General features: G+C 43.5%; 1 long non-coding RNA gene across 4 annotated transcripts in view; it reads left to right on the top strand.

Annotated features, from left to right (window-relative positions):
- LOC142055108 (uncharacterized) overlaps positions 1-13,320 on the top strand; it is a 59,786-nt gene extending 46,466 nt beyond the window's left edge. Inside the window, exons 4-6 of one of the 4 annotated variants that reach the window (XR_012659810.1) lie at positions 1,042-1,246; positions 1,954-2,072; positions 3,754-4,469. This is a non-coding gene — a long non-coding RNA (uncharacterized LOC142055108). The other 3 variants (XR_012659809.1, XR_012659811.1, XR_012659808.1) reach the window with 3 other exon arrangements.
- The last annotated feature ends 1,415 nt before the right edge of the window (positions 13,321-14,735 follow it).

The following is a 14,735-nucleotide window of genomic DNA, read 5'->3' as shown; positions in this document are numbered from 1 at the left end:
TGCAATCCAGCAGTGGTCTGGCAAATGACTAGATGATCCCTGAGGTCCCTTCCAACCTGTGATTCTGTGATTCTGTGAAATGAAACCCAAAAACTTGTTTCATGGTCAGGCCTGTGATGAAGAGAAAGCTTCTTCTGGGCGGCTTGATGGGAGCCCTTACAAATCACCAGCACCTGAGATCTGGATCTGAGATATCTCTGGGGATGGGAGAAAGCAGCATAAAGAAACAGGTGGTATCAACGTAGGCATGAGGAATATCTGTGGGAGGCAATCACGTCGCTGATTTTGTGGGGAGGAAAGGGACTATCTATCACAAAGTGTACACAAATAAGTGTACAATGAAAATAAGTGGGCATGCAGGCTGCTGTGTTTCTCTAAGTGCAAAGCTGCCAGCGCTGATGGACTAGCAACCCTCTAAGAACAGGCCAAAAGGGCAAGCAAAGCCCCATGGTGAGAAAGGGTTCCTTTGTGTCTGCTTTAGCAGGAAAATGGAGGCTTTTAAGGCTGCAGTGTCCTTTGCAGAAGTGAAATGCTACTGTAGCTGTGATTGTCTGAAGTGAAGCTATTTCTCTGCCTTCTGTTTGCTTTGCCTAGCAATTGTTAGGCAGTAACTGGAAACGAGGAAGAGAACGCTTTTCTCTCTTAAAAACAAATCAAATTGTGTTTTTGCATCTATGAAAGCAAGTAGTTTTCCTCAGAAGCTTATGTTTTCTTGAATGGCGAGTTATACTGCACAGTCTGGCAAACAAAACTCTCTCCAAGCTCAGCCTCTTGCTGTCAGACTCTCTGCTTTTCCCCAAACTGAAAAGGTGCTGTTGCAAAACTTGCCCTGTTTCTGTGCACTGTACATACTGGGCTCTGGCTTTGTGTCAAAGTCCAGCTGTTTGCCATCATCATACGGAGCTGGAAAACCCCCTTCTAGTCCCTCCTCATGCCCTAGTTATTAGACAGCACACTGGATGCTTCATTAGCAAAGCTGTCCAGAAGTATGGCTTTTGGGGTATTTTGATTAATCGGATTTCCATTTAACTCCACTTTCAGGATTGCCTGCATGGCCACTACAGTTGTGTGGAAAGTGACGGGCACACTCAGCTGCAATGTTTCCCTGACCTGTTAAACCCACGCTGCAGGAGAAGAGAAGGGGAGGAAGTGTACTGGTTGCCGTAGTAATAAGCCACCCTGCAAAAACCAGGCATTTTGTCTGCTTTATGAAAAACATTTCACCCACCAGACGTCTCTGAGCAAGGTGGGCATTTAAAATCAATGTTGCTTGTGCCCTCCCTGGGCTCATTAGCTGGAGTGATGGGAACACTTGAGGCTACATTCAGGAAAGGGAATGCTTGAACAAGCACAGGCTTCATTTAAACACATGCCTAAATGCCCTGCAAATTTGGACCTTCATAACAAATTCTTCTCACCTGGGTCCCTACAACTATTCAGGAGTGGTAAACTCCAGGCTTCTCATCTGTACTCATAATTAAGATTTTTTTCCCCCGTCTTGTGAAGTGAAGGGAAGGAACGGGAATGTGGAAATAGAGCAAGCCAGTTTCTCTGCTGGTGTCTCTCTGAGATGCTCCAGAAGAAAACAGTTCTCTGACACCAATTAACTTTAGCAGAGGATCTGCTGATTTTAAGTGGAACATCAAATCTCATTGAGACAGAAATAACTCTTTTACGCCTGCTTCAGTCCTCAACACTTTATCAAATTCTGGGCCTGGACTCCTGCCAGGTCTTTTCAGAAATAATGAAATGATTATTCTTAGCTCCAAGCTAGGAAGACTTTCTACTGGAAAAAAAAAAAAAGAAAAGTAAACATACCCTGCATTTGTTACATTTTTACCCGTCATTTTCATTAACGATTCATTCCTGGTTTAGTCTGGCAAATATGTTTAGGACTGTACAGTTCATGGAATTTGTTTTCACCTTGTATTTCTTTTTCTTCTACCCTACAAGGCTGAAAACTGGATGATGAAGGGAAAATGACTTGAAGGCAAGCCAAGGAGGAGCAGAGGAACAAGGAAAGCACAGTGGAGGAGGAGAGACCCACTAGCACAGGGAACACTAAGAAGAAGGTAAAGAGGTGTCTGATTTATTACCACCTGGTGAGAAGACAGGTGGAAGATGGTCTGGGAAGCTTTTGGAGGAGTGTCCTGTGGATTTTAAATGAAGTAGAGGGAGACAGGGGAACTGGGCAGAAAGTGAAGGCAACAGAAGCCAGTGGGGCTTCTCAGAGTGAAGCTGTGCAACAGTTTTGCAGCTGGAACTATTTTTCCCTAGGATGAAAAGTAAATTCATCGGTGCCACCATACTTGGTAAACTCCCCTTGCCTCTGCCAACTTAATCATATCAGAAGCAAAACGAGTAAGATAAGAAAATTTCCCTCTTGGTATTTTGAAATTAAATATGTGTTCCAAACATCCTTCCTTGGATGCTACCTTCCCTTGTTTATAAAAAATGAGAAAAATGATTGTGCAAAGCACAATGTATGTTCCCCACTGCTTCAGTGTTTCACTGAACTTAGAGAGACATTTCAGTATTTGTTGGAAATATTCTGGTTAGGCAGAAGTCTGAATACTCTTCTTAATTTTGGGTGTAGGCACAGCCAGAAATGCAAGAACAAATGTTAAAGCCCCTGGTTATTTGTGTTCCTTTGGAAATCCCCCTCTAATCTGAGGCTGGGCCTAAAAGCAAAACTTCTGGGATGGGGGTTTGGGGTCTGGTAGTGTTCTGGATAAAGTGCAGTACACAGGGATTTGAAATGGTGTTGGATGAATGAAGGAAAGGAAAGTCCCCGGAGGGAGGTCAAGTACAAAGACAACACTCCTGGCTCTGGAGGCCAACAGAGGTTTGTGGGAAGCATTGCTGCATGTTTGCCCTGTTTTATATTTTTCCTGAGTTATCTATAGTTCCACTGTCAGAGTGTATATTGGATCAGACGCACTTCTGGGCTGACCATGAGCTCAGTCTTTCCATTCCTGTTTTAAGTTTTTATGAAGACAGAGAAAATAGGTTTCCTCTAGCTTTTAACAGCTGGGGAGAAGGTGAGGAATAACAAGTGATCCAGGCAGGGTTCTGACTAGTAGTTTTTCACGCACACACAGTGTCTTGCCTTAAGCATCTTTCCAGTGAAGGCATTAAGCCAATTTATGGGGCAAGTGAGACTGGTGAGAACATGAGAACGGTGCAATTAGAGTTAATTAAATTTGTTGAAGTGGAGTAATGAGTCTGGATTTCCAACACCCACATAAGCACACCAAGGATGAAATGAAGAGGGAGAAATCCTGTAGGTCTTGTGTAGCATATGAAGTTTTGAGAGGCATCATTAAGACACACTGACTACTGGGCCTTTTCAGACAGAAGGGATTTAATATGTAACACAAGCAAGTGAAACACTGAATAATTTGGACTGGAAGGGACCTAGGGGAACTCTGGTCTGATTCCACTGCTCAAAACAAGGCCAGGAGGAGAAAGTGACTTATGGCTGTATATGATCAAGTTTTGAATATTTCCAGGGATGGAGTTTTCTCATGCTTCTGAACCTCTGGTTTTGTGTTTGACCACTGACCTGATGAGAAAAAATCCTAACAAAAGAAGAAAATTAGATACAAACAAGATTTTGATTCTGTGGTATGAAATGGTTGGCACTGAGGACCTCAAGTCCTTGACAGAATGAGGTCCCCTTTGTCACAATGAGCTACATTCCTGGAGCACGTCTTCCTGTCCAGTTTTGTACAGAAAACATCTGACTTGCAGGTTCCAAATCCATGCTGCAATGTGACCCAAAGCTTGGTGAGAAGAACAGCTGGAAGATTTTTTCAAATGTGGATTCCTGCCTTGGATTATAATCCCAGTGTGCATGTTCAACATTGGCTGTACCATCTCCTCTCAGGGAGTACTACAACACGTGCTTTACAGTTGAGCAAATTCCTGAGTGCTTTTTAGGGCTGGGCCTGCAGGGTTTTTAAATCTTAGCTGGGATTCTCACAAACTCTTCCCTCTCTGCGATCACTTTGTTCCCACTGGGGCCATGACGACGATGTGAGATGAGCAGTATTGATGGGGAGACTTTGTTCTCCACCTTTCCAAGTGAGCAGCTCCACACAGGAGCATGCTGAATTCAAATTAAGTCATTGAAGGGTGTCTGTAGACTTTTTTTTTTTAATTATTATTTTTATTATCTTGGGAAGAGCAAGCCTCTGTGTGAGATTACATTTGCTGATCTTTCTGTAGGATACTTTAGTAATATTTCAAAATAAACAAAAGAAAGACTGAAGGGACAGGAGCAGAACTCCCCAGGCAGCCCACTGTTTTGCCCTTTTGCATCTACTTAGGCTAAATTTTTACCACCCTAGGCACTGAGGTTCCAGAGGAATGTGCCTCCATTGCAGCAGAGACTGGAGGTGGTTTGGCTTCCCTTGGGGCGCAAGGACATCCCACCAGCTGTGCCTAACGCTGGTCTTGTTTGCCTGGTGAGAGCTATTCCCTGGAAAAAGACTATTTTGGGGTTTTTGTTCTTGTTCTTCTAGCTGCAGGGGCCTAGAAATCTAGGAGGTTGAGCCAGCTCATAGCAAGCAGGTGTGTTTCATGGGCAGCATGATAGAGTATGCACTGATCACGTTCTAGGGACCAGCATGTTTTCTATGAATACCCCCAGTGTCCTGGGCCAGGGCAGCATATCTTGTACCTTTGGACTTTGAAGCAGCCCACAGACAGGACCCCAAAGTCTGATCTCTGTGTGACACTCTTCTTCCTGTGCCACAGCAGTTGAGCCTTGCTTCATGACAGCGGAGTGCATGCATTTTTATCTTGGCTGTGCAGCTGTGGCAATTAAGGATAGGTTGCAAGGAATGAAGCACATAGAGCAGTACACACCATTAATCTCATCCTCCCCCACGCAGAGGTAATTCAGCATCTTAGTAAATGAAAGGAATGAAATCTATTTATTCACAGAATCACAGAATCACAGAACAGTAGGGATTGGAAGGGGCCTCTGGAGATCATCTTGTCCACCCCCCCTGCTTGAGCAGGCACACCTACAGCAAGGGGTACAGGAACGCATCCAGCCAGGTTTTGAATGTCTCCAGGGAAGGAGACTCCACAACCTCCCTGGGGTTTCTGTTCCACTGTTCTGTCACCCTCACAGGAAAGAATTTTTTTCTCATGTTTAGGTGGAACTTCCGGTGTTCCAACTCATGCCCATTGCCCCTTGTCCTGTCGTTGGGCACTAATGAAAAGAGTCCAGTCCCATCACCCTGACGCCCACCCTGTTGATATTTATAGGTATTTATGAAATCCCCCCTCAGTCTTCTCTTGTCCAGGCTAAAAAACCCCAAGTCTCTCAGCCTTTCCTCATAAGTGAGATGCTCGAGTCCCCTGATCATCTTCATAGCTCTCCACTGGACTTGCTCAAGGAGTTCCACATCCTTCTTGAACTGGGGGGCCCAAAACTGGACACAGCACTCCAAACGTGGTCTCACTGGGGCAGAGTAGAGGGGGAGGATAATCTCCCTGGACCCGCTGGCCACACTTGTTTTAATGCACCCCAGGATACCATTGGCCTTCTTGGCCACAAGGGCACAGTGCTGGCTCAGGGTCAGATTGTTGTCCACCAGCACTCCCAGGTCCTTCTCAACAGAGGTGCTTTCCAGTAGTTCAGGCCCCAGCCTGTACCGATGCATGGTTGTTCCTCCCCAGGTGCAGGACCTTGCACTTTCTCGTTGAATTTCATGAGGTTCCCCTTGGCCCAGCTCTCCAGCCTGTCCAGGTCTCGTCAGATGGCAGCACAGCCTTCTGGTGTGTCAGCCACTCCTCCCAGCTTGGTATCATCAGCAAACTTGCTGAGGGTACACTCTGTCCCTTCGTCCAGGTCATTGATGAATATATAAACAGGACTGGTCCCAGCACAGACCCCTGGGGAACACCGCTAGTGACAGGCCTCAACCCAGACTCTGCCCCATTGATTATGACCCTCTGAGTTCTGTTGTTGAGCCAGTTCTCTATCCACCTCATTGTCCACTCATCCAACCCACGCTTCCTTAGCTTCCATTGACATGGTTTCCTATAGAAACAAGGATATTGTGATTTTTCTTGGTGGTATCTGTCTCCCTTACTCTTCTCTCCATCACTTTTTTATTCTTTACTCTTAGCTAGCTTCCATCAGATTTAACAGTAGAGAAGAGTTCTCAAAGGTTATATGTTGAAACAAGGGTTTCTGTCCTCAAAGGGATGGCCATGTAGGGGAGGCATTGCAGGAGTAGTCATCAGTGAAACCCCTGAAGTGTGAGATTAAGCCTTATTAGACATCAGAGAATCCTCAGATGAGAGATGAAACCTTTTAGCAAGGTATTCAGACTCCTAAAGTATAGGGGGTTTTTACTCCTCTTTACACCTTTGGGGACATGTCTGCCTCACGCAGCTAAGAAGAGCTTGGAAAGAGAACACCAGGGGACTCAGTAACTGGATTGCTCAGCAGGTAGAACAGCAGTGGCAAACCACCAAAAACTGCGCATATAAATAACATTTGAAAATTAATCATCCCATTTCCTGCAAGTTATAAGAAAATTTGCCTTGTCTGCGAGTAATTTGCAGTCATTCGTGGCAATTTCTAATATTTAAATACCAAGTAAATTAATTATTTGGCATTATTTTTGGTTAACTGATTTACTGTAATTGCAATGTCTAAATAAATCAATTACTTTAAAAAAAAAAAAGGCCCAGACAAACATGGTAAATCAATTACTTACTCTTTAATGGGAATTACTTGATGTTACAGAAAACAACAGAGGAACAAATCCTTTTATGACATCAGCAAAATTCAATCACTGTCTGGGGAAAGGAATTTCAGCACAACATTACATCTTTATTTAACTCACAAGATAACATAATGAAATAGTGAGAATGCATGGGAGCCGCGAGCCCAGCTGAACCACCACGCACTGTGAAGTGAGCAGCTGCGATACAGTCTTATGAACCATCTTCTCAGAAGCAGGACCCACCATAGTTGGTGAACAGCACCCGTGCCAGCAAAGTTGTGACAACAGATAACATTATATGAATGCCTGGATGAATGCCTGGATAAATGCCACCTGCGCTGGAAAAACAAATCCAATGTTAGAAATCATTACAGAAGAATTGCAGAAGGTATTGGAGAACACCATTACGGCTGTGGGTGGCGGTTATGGTTAGCCTATACCCTGGACATGCTGTTCAGCTCCTGACTGCTGATCCTAGGAGGGACCGTTGGGAGACACTTCAACAATGCCAGTGGGGATGGTCAGGGTCTGTCATGGTTTTTGTGCAAGGAAACCATGGATGAGCAGGCTGGGACTGTTTGGCCTGGAAATATGGTAATGGAGAAAGTTGGCATGCGTGCAAGGGAGGACTGGAGAAGAGAGGGTTACACAGAGGGTTACTGAACACACAATATGAATCATGCCTATGATATCCCAGCTGAAAACAGCTGGAGGCTGGGGCAGTGCTCAGGGAAATTTCACCCAGCCTGTCAGAGCCCCTTGACCAGTACTCATGTATCTTCTCCCCATCCCATGCAGCAGTGCATGAAACAAAGCCTGGTTTCCCACCAGCTTGAGCATCACTAAGGCAATAAACTCAGCAATAACCTCCTCTGCTGACAAGAGCCTGAACCTGCACTCCACGTGTGCTGCTGGCCATTGGGAACCCTTGTGCCTATGGACCCACCAGCAATCACAATAGCTGCGAAGGTCGTCCTAGCAATTTCCCCTCAGAGGGTGCACTCAGTTTGCATCTCTCCATCCATCCAGTGACTTTCATACAACTTGGAGAAATTTAATTATCTTCTGGAGCTCAAATCATGTCTGATGAGCTTTAAATTGGACAGCAGTTTCAGTACTAGTCATGAGAAGGTAGACAGGCAGATGAATGGTGCTGAGCAGTGTGCAAACCCTGTCTCATTAGGAAAGTGGGGCTAGAGACCACCAAATCTTGGTTAAATAGGCACATTATTATTTCCGGTTTCCTGTCCACTCTCCTCATTGCTGTTATGACCTGCTTTGTTTTCTTGAGATGCTGAAAAACCAAGCTATAATCAGAAATTATGAAACATTTTACCCAAGGTAAACACCACTCCTGTATTTTTTGGATATGTTACAAACTAGCTTAGCATGACAATAACCTTCTTGGTGATGCAGGGACCATTCCAAAACACTGAATGAGGAGGGTTATACACAGTCCAGCACAAAAATACCCAGAACATCATTATTTGTGTGTAGCTACATGTTTAAAATAAAATTATTAATGGGAAAAAAAGAAGTACATTTTCAATGGGGTATTCTCAGAAGGAAGGCCCATGTCCCACTTGCCTGTGTGGCATTAGGGTACCATTCCTAGAGATGGTGTGACTGCCTCTCCACCTGGCAATCCCGTTCAGGCAGCTTCTGCCTCCTCCAGCTAGCTCAGGAGCTCAGCAGGAGTGAGACCAGCTCCCTGCTTTCCTCCTCAGCATCTGCAGTGGGGGAGAGCCTGCCCTGATGGGATTTGTTTGGTTTCCCCCATACAGAAATCCATGTGAGCTGCCTGAAGTGACAGCACAAAATGTGCACAGCAGGGATCTGTTCTCCCCTGGATTTAATTCTGAATTTCCCCTGGCCTTACAACTGGCAAGCTATTTTCCCAGTGTGGACTTCCTGACAAATGCAAGTGACTTTTCATAGGGAAGTAGTTGCTGCTGCTCCTGACATGAAGGCTATGTCTGTCAAACATTGAATCTCTCCTCCAAAGCACTGGGGGTGAATCCCTCAAGGAAGAAGTAGGAGCCTTTAAAAAAAAAATGGTTTCACCTTCTTTTTATCTAAAGCAATTACATAAATCTGGCCGAAGCTTTCTGCAAGGCAACTTTCTGAAGATGAAGGCTAGCCATGCAAAACTTACCCAGGTTCAAAAACACTGGGGAGAACCACAAATAGCTGGAATATCTAGTCCCATAATGGGAAGCATTATGTTACATTGCCAGTGGGTAGTACTACCAGGGACACAGGCGTCATAATTACACAAAATAGATACCTGTGCTTCTGCCAAGAGGGACCAGCTGATACCAAGTCCTGCCCTAGGAGGTGTGTGGAGCATCTGCTACAGGCAAGGCTGGGAAGAAATTTGGAGGCATAGGTTGGAAGTGACACTGATTCAAGGAGATATGAGAGACTCCCGCATGTCCATCCTTGCACCTAGCCAGAAAGGGAAATGGCACTCCCCAGCCTCTGACTGCAGACAGATGGATAACTGTAGCTATTAGCAACTGGAACCTGGCTTTATTTTTAATGCAGTCTGATGGGAGCTCTCACAAGGGAAGTGACAAGCTCCCCCTGACTGCAAGACCTTTCCCAGGAAGCAGAATTTACCCTTGCCACCCTTACTGAAGTACCGTCAGAAATTATTGCATCACAATTGCTAAGCATTTAATGTACTTCAGCTGTGTCCCTGATTGCATCAATTAACCACAAATCAACTGAGGAGCCAATTTAGGTTTGAAATAGAGAGACTTAATGAGATGTCAGTGTTGTTTTTTTTTTTCTTTTTTTTTTTTTTTTTTTCAAAAGTGCCACACCTGGAAGTTGGAGGTTAATGCAGAAGTTTATCATTATTGTTTTGGTCTTTGTCTTACAAACAAACCCCTTCACAAGGATGTTAGTTGCTGTCCATGCAGTTAGAGGCCCTGCTACAAAGAGTTTAACCTTGATATGTGGCACTGGGATAGTTCTTATTCTACAGAAATTAAGGCCTATACTCACTTACAGCAAACAGCATGCTGGGACATAAAAGCACTGAGGATGACAAAGTTCTCCAATATTACAGTAATAGGAATAAAACAGTATATCATAAAATGCCTTTGGGCTGGTTAAACCACAAGCAAATTCAGCAGCAGCTTGTCCCATCACTGGTGGTGGCAGGGCCTAGCTCTTTTCTCAGGCATGGCTCACTTGGATGAGTCCTATACCTAAATGGTAAGGATGTAAGTAATACCACAGCTGGTGTCAGTTTAATAAGGTTTTTCTGTTTCTGACAAATACCACTGATCATGAGATGCAAACAATGGTGCTGATGGAAGGAGTTTATCCCCCATCTCACCTGCTGAATGCCTTTGGAAGGCTTCATTACCATGCAAATGGAGATTGCACACAGCCTAATAAAAATACATCTGTCAGACTGCACACATTTATAACATCAAATGTTAGCATAACTAGGATTTATGGAGCAAATGAATTTCATCTGGGGCTGGTTAGACTTGGCCTGCCACTGGAAACAATAAGGGTTAATTATGCCTCAGTAATCCGGACATCTTTCTGATGAACAATTCATCTCTTATTGGACCCAAAAAGTTGCTATGATACTAGGAAACTTTTGACCTTGAAATGGTGGAGGAGGATTTTGACAAATAAATTGCAAAACTGACAAATGAGAAGGCAACCTACATAGGTACGAAACAGCAATGAATGCAGTCAAGTGAAGGGGGGAAATTATCATCTCAGCCATAATTTTGCAAGGGATCATGTTGTCGTCTGACTTATTTTGGAGCAAGCATCCAAGGAGACATGTCTGTGATGATGCATGCATTGCAATTAAAGACCTAAGGGGTGTTACTGCTGTGTCCTGCCATAGGAAAGCAGCAGAAGACCCAGGGATGCTCCTGCCTGGGGCATTGGGCCCCAGGACCCCAGGCTATAGAGTGTGATGATACAGGTGCCAAGCTGGAAGCCCAGGAGCAAGCAGCTGTGTAGCTTGGGCTGCACAATGCACTTTCTGCCGGGGAAAGTCAGGGGACATCAGGGTCCAGAGGAAGTAACTGCACTAAACATATCATGTTGTGCATTTCTCCCTCTGTTTGGTGAGGCGACCTCTAGGCACAACTAGCCATGCCTTGAGCAGAGTCCCTCAAGAAAGAAGTCATCCTGCTTTGCCAGATCCACCTAATTCAGAAGGTGGTCCAGCTTAAAATGGGTTGTCCTCTTTATAGCTGTGGTGGTACATCAGCACCTCCCTAGGGTGATTTACTCCATGCTGGGAGACACAGCTAGTGAAAGTGGAGCAAAGGGAATCTGGGTGAGACAACTCTAGCCAGGCATGATACAATCAGACGGAGGATGTTACACAGGATCAGTTTCTTCCTGAATGATAAGCTTTCCTCAGGTAGTAGAGTACAAACAGCCTCCTTGAGCAACACCAGTAGGAAAGAGTGAAGGCACATGCTCAAGGTACATGAGGCCCCCGTCCTAGGAGCCAATGGGGTAAGGAAGTAACATACAGTTTTGTTCACAAATGCCTGTCACAGAACATACACCTGCTTTTGGTGTCACTTAAAAGTAGATGGACGAATCTCCCATACGTCCTGAACCGGAATAGAGCTACCCTGCTTTCTGAAATAGTCCTAAACCAGCAAGAGAACAGCTGTAGACTCAGTGTCTCATCTACATCAATCAGCTTCTGTTGAATGTATCTTAGATTGGTGATTACAGGCAAATAATTTATTGATATATTAAAATTGACATATGCACAGTGCAAGGCATTTGCCAACACTCATATATTGTATTTACTGAGGCAATACTGGCAAGAAGTCAGGGAAAATGAGTTTGGGCCTGATTAACTTTGCAAAGGCCCTCAAGGAAGAAAGATGAAAGCAAATTTTAAATTTATACTAGAAATTGCAGACAGAGCCTGTGCATTTAACCTGAGCACCAGGATGTATGTTTCTCGGAAACACATAAATGTGCTCCTGGATTTTATATCTAGACGTATCTTGAAACACAGCTTGATTATCATGCTTTTCAGAGTAAGTGTTTGTAAGCGGTTAGCTTAGAATGTCTCTGCCTTGTATTGCAAGGATTTTTTAGATTGCTGCACTAATAATTTTCATGACTTTTACCTTCCTCACAAAAGAAAAGCTAAGAACATGTGGTGGTCCAGTGACCAAAAATTATGTCTGCATCGACTAACATTGAAACGAAGCCTGCAGAGCTCACAGGGAAACCTGTAGTCAAGGCAGTGGTACTTGTTTGAAGAATTAGTTGGTATTTTTAAATGGAAAATGGCTTTGACTTAATTAGGATTTCTTATGTGTGTTTTGGGATTTTTTTTATGTCAAGGAAAGAGTGTGTACCAAAAACCAAACAATGCATTTTCATGTTTTTGGTTTTTTTTCCCCAAGTACTCCTTCTCCTCCCTCCTTCCTGGTCTGCTTAATATGTAGTGAAAAAATGTGGAGGTTTCCATCTAAATATTTCCTTGAAAAGTATAGTTCTCCCATCAAGTCTTTTTGTTGCCTTCTATGTTTGTAAACAGCAGTCAAGTATTTCTGTGTGAGTTGTGTCACATATATTAAAAGTGAGGAAAAAGGACAGCCAGTGTAAATTTTGCATGAGGCAGACACTTTATGATACCTCCCCATATATGTGGCATATTCCCAAACAGGCAGCTGGGTCTGCAGGCAGCAAACCCCAAATCCAGGTGCATGGACAAAGGGAGCATCACAGATACACAGCTTGGTCCACTGCCTCGTCTTCAGATGTGTCTGTGATTATTGCCCTCTGTTTCTGATGTCAGGTTCACTTGGTACTGTGGTGACTCCTCTTGTTGCAACAAGACAAGCAGATCAGGAGGAATATTTCAATTACTGGTAAGTAGCATGTGCTCATAGTATCGGTACAGGGCCAGTTTTCAGCTGAACTTTCATATTGCTGAAATGTGTCTGTTCCTACAGGTCTTGTGAGAGCTTTTTTCTCTAATCTTCCTCTGCTGTTTTCTCTTCATGGTACGTAGGTTGGGAAGAGCTTTGAAAGCACAGGTGTGTCTCTGTATCCCATGCCTACAGATCTACATACAGATGAATACAGGCTCTCTTTGGCTTTGTATTCTTCTGGCATTTCCCCAGGATGTTAATAAATTAGAGACACATAGTCTTTTCTTTTCAGCTGCTGGCTGGTCCTCTTTATACAGTGTTAACACATATGCTGTAGAAATCACTTTATAGTTAATTATCTTCCAGGCAAATTATCTGCTAAAGGATTTAGGTTTTTACAGATTTTTTGGGGTAGATGTCCTGAGCTCTTGTAGCATATTTTAGTAAGGGTTTATATAGCTTTGTTAGCAGCCCAGTCTTTTTGGTATTAAAAGTCTTCACATATACTACTCAATCCAAGCAATTTGTTATTGGCTGATGTATTTATTTTTCACAACATCCTTTCTTTCAGCAATACAGTACAGCTGCATCCTTCCAAAATGAATAGGGGAAAGGTAATATCTACAGCAATATAAAAATGAAATATTTAACTCCACAGCAACGCGCTTTCCTCCACTTTTCAGCCAGAAGCAGGGACTCAGCACTGAAGAAAGCCGTGGTTATTTAACTGATTACTCTGCAAGGTTCATCCCAAGCCAACATCCTTTCCTCTGCCACAGGAGATCTTGGTTTTGTTAGTGATGTTTTTTTCCATGAAGACTATGTAACTGCAAAATGACAGACACAAATGTTTGAAAACACCAGCTAGACTAAGAATTGGTGGTTAGTTAGGGGCTGGAGTAATTAAGGAGCAGACCTGCATGGAGAATTTAATCTTTTTCTGGAGAAATGAAGCCTGGAAGTTTTGTGCTTTTCCAGCGACCCTTTATGGAAAGAAAGTGCACAATAATTGATTTTGATGAAGGGAAAACATTTTTTCTAAAGAACTGCTACAGCAAAACCTCTCATCTTCTGGTGACAGATCCCCAGGAAGAAATCATCCTTTCTGCCTGAATTCCTTTGCACTTATCTTTACTGAAGTTGTTTACATTGATTTCCTACCATTTTTCCACCTAATCCAGCCTCTTCTAATCCAGTCCTCAACACTCTTGGTACTGTTCTCAACAAAGAGTCACCCACAAGTTTTATGAGTGCACCCACTGGGCCATAATTCCCTCTCTGCTTAAGAGAATGTCATGTAAGACAATGTCATACTCTTAATAAATTCAAGATATATCACAACTGCTGCCTCCTCTTTATCCACTTGGCTAGTTACTCTGACAAGGAGTGAAATTAGAAACGGTGTGAGAGAGTCGGTTCTTGAATAATCTATGCTGGCTGTTTTTATCAGCTTATTATTCCCTAGATGACTACAAAAAGATTGTTTAATAATTCTCTCTTCTGTCTTTCTGGGTATTAGATTACTCCAGTTTCTTGGGTTCTTCTTTCTCTCCTGAAAGGTGAATTACTCCCCTTGCCCTCCTCAATTCCTCAAGTACAGGGAATTCACAGAGATGACCTCTGAAGGCCTAGGGATCTCCTCACCTGACTGCTAACTGCAGGAGGGAGAACTTCAACTCTTCCTCAGAATGTCATTACTCTGTAAATATTCTTTAACCAGGTCTTTTCCTGTTTTGGTCTGCAGTCCTACTTTTTTTTTAAATGTAATAAAATGGAGGTCACAGTTTACCTTCTGCTGAGAAGGCTGAAGGAAACAAAGCTCTCCTTGCCACACCAGATATTTTTAGCTCTTATTTTTCATTAACTAACAAACCTGTATGTACCTTTGTCTCTCTTCCAATTCTAACAGAATTTAAAAACTGTTTAAGTTCCCATTAATGACCCTTTTAATCTGTAGCCTGCCTCTGCGTATTTTTGCATGCCTGTGCTCTCCCTTCACTGTGTGTCTTCTTTCTTTCTTTCTGTGTAACTTTTGGGAGACTCCCCCTCTGACTTTCTAGCCATGAAAGGAGTCTTTGTGTAACCATTT

Source organism: Phalacrocorax aristotelis, chromosome 3 (genome assembly GCF_949628215.1).
Source record: "Phalacrocorax aristotelis chromosome 3, bGulAri2.1, whole genome shotgun sequence".
In the NCBI taxonomy this organism is placed as follows: domain Eukaryota; kingdom Metazoa; phylum Chordata; class Aves; order Suliformes; family Phalacrocoracidae; genus Phalacrocorax; species Phalacrocorax aristotelis.
This window is presented reverse-complemented; position numbering and strand designations above follow the sequence as displayed.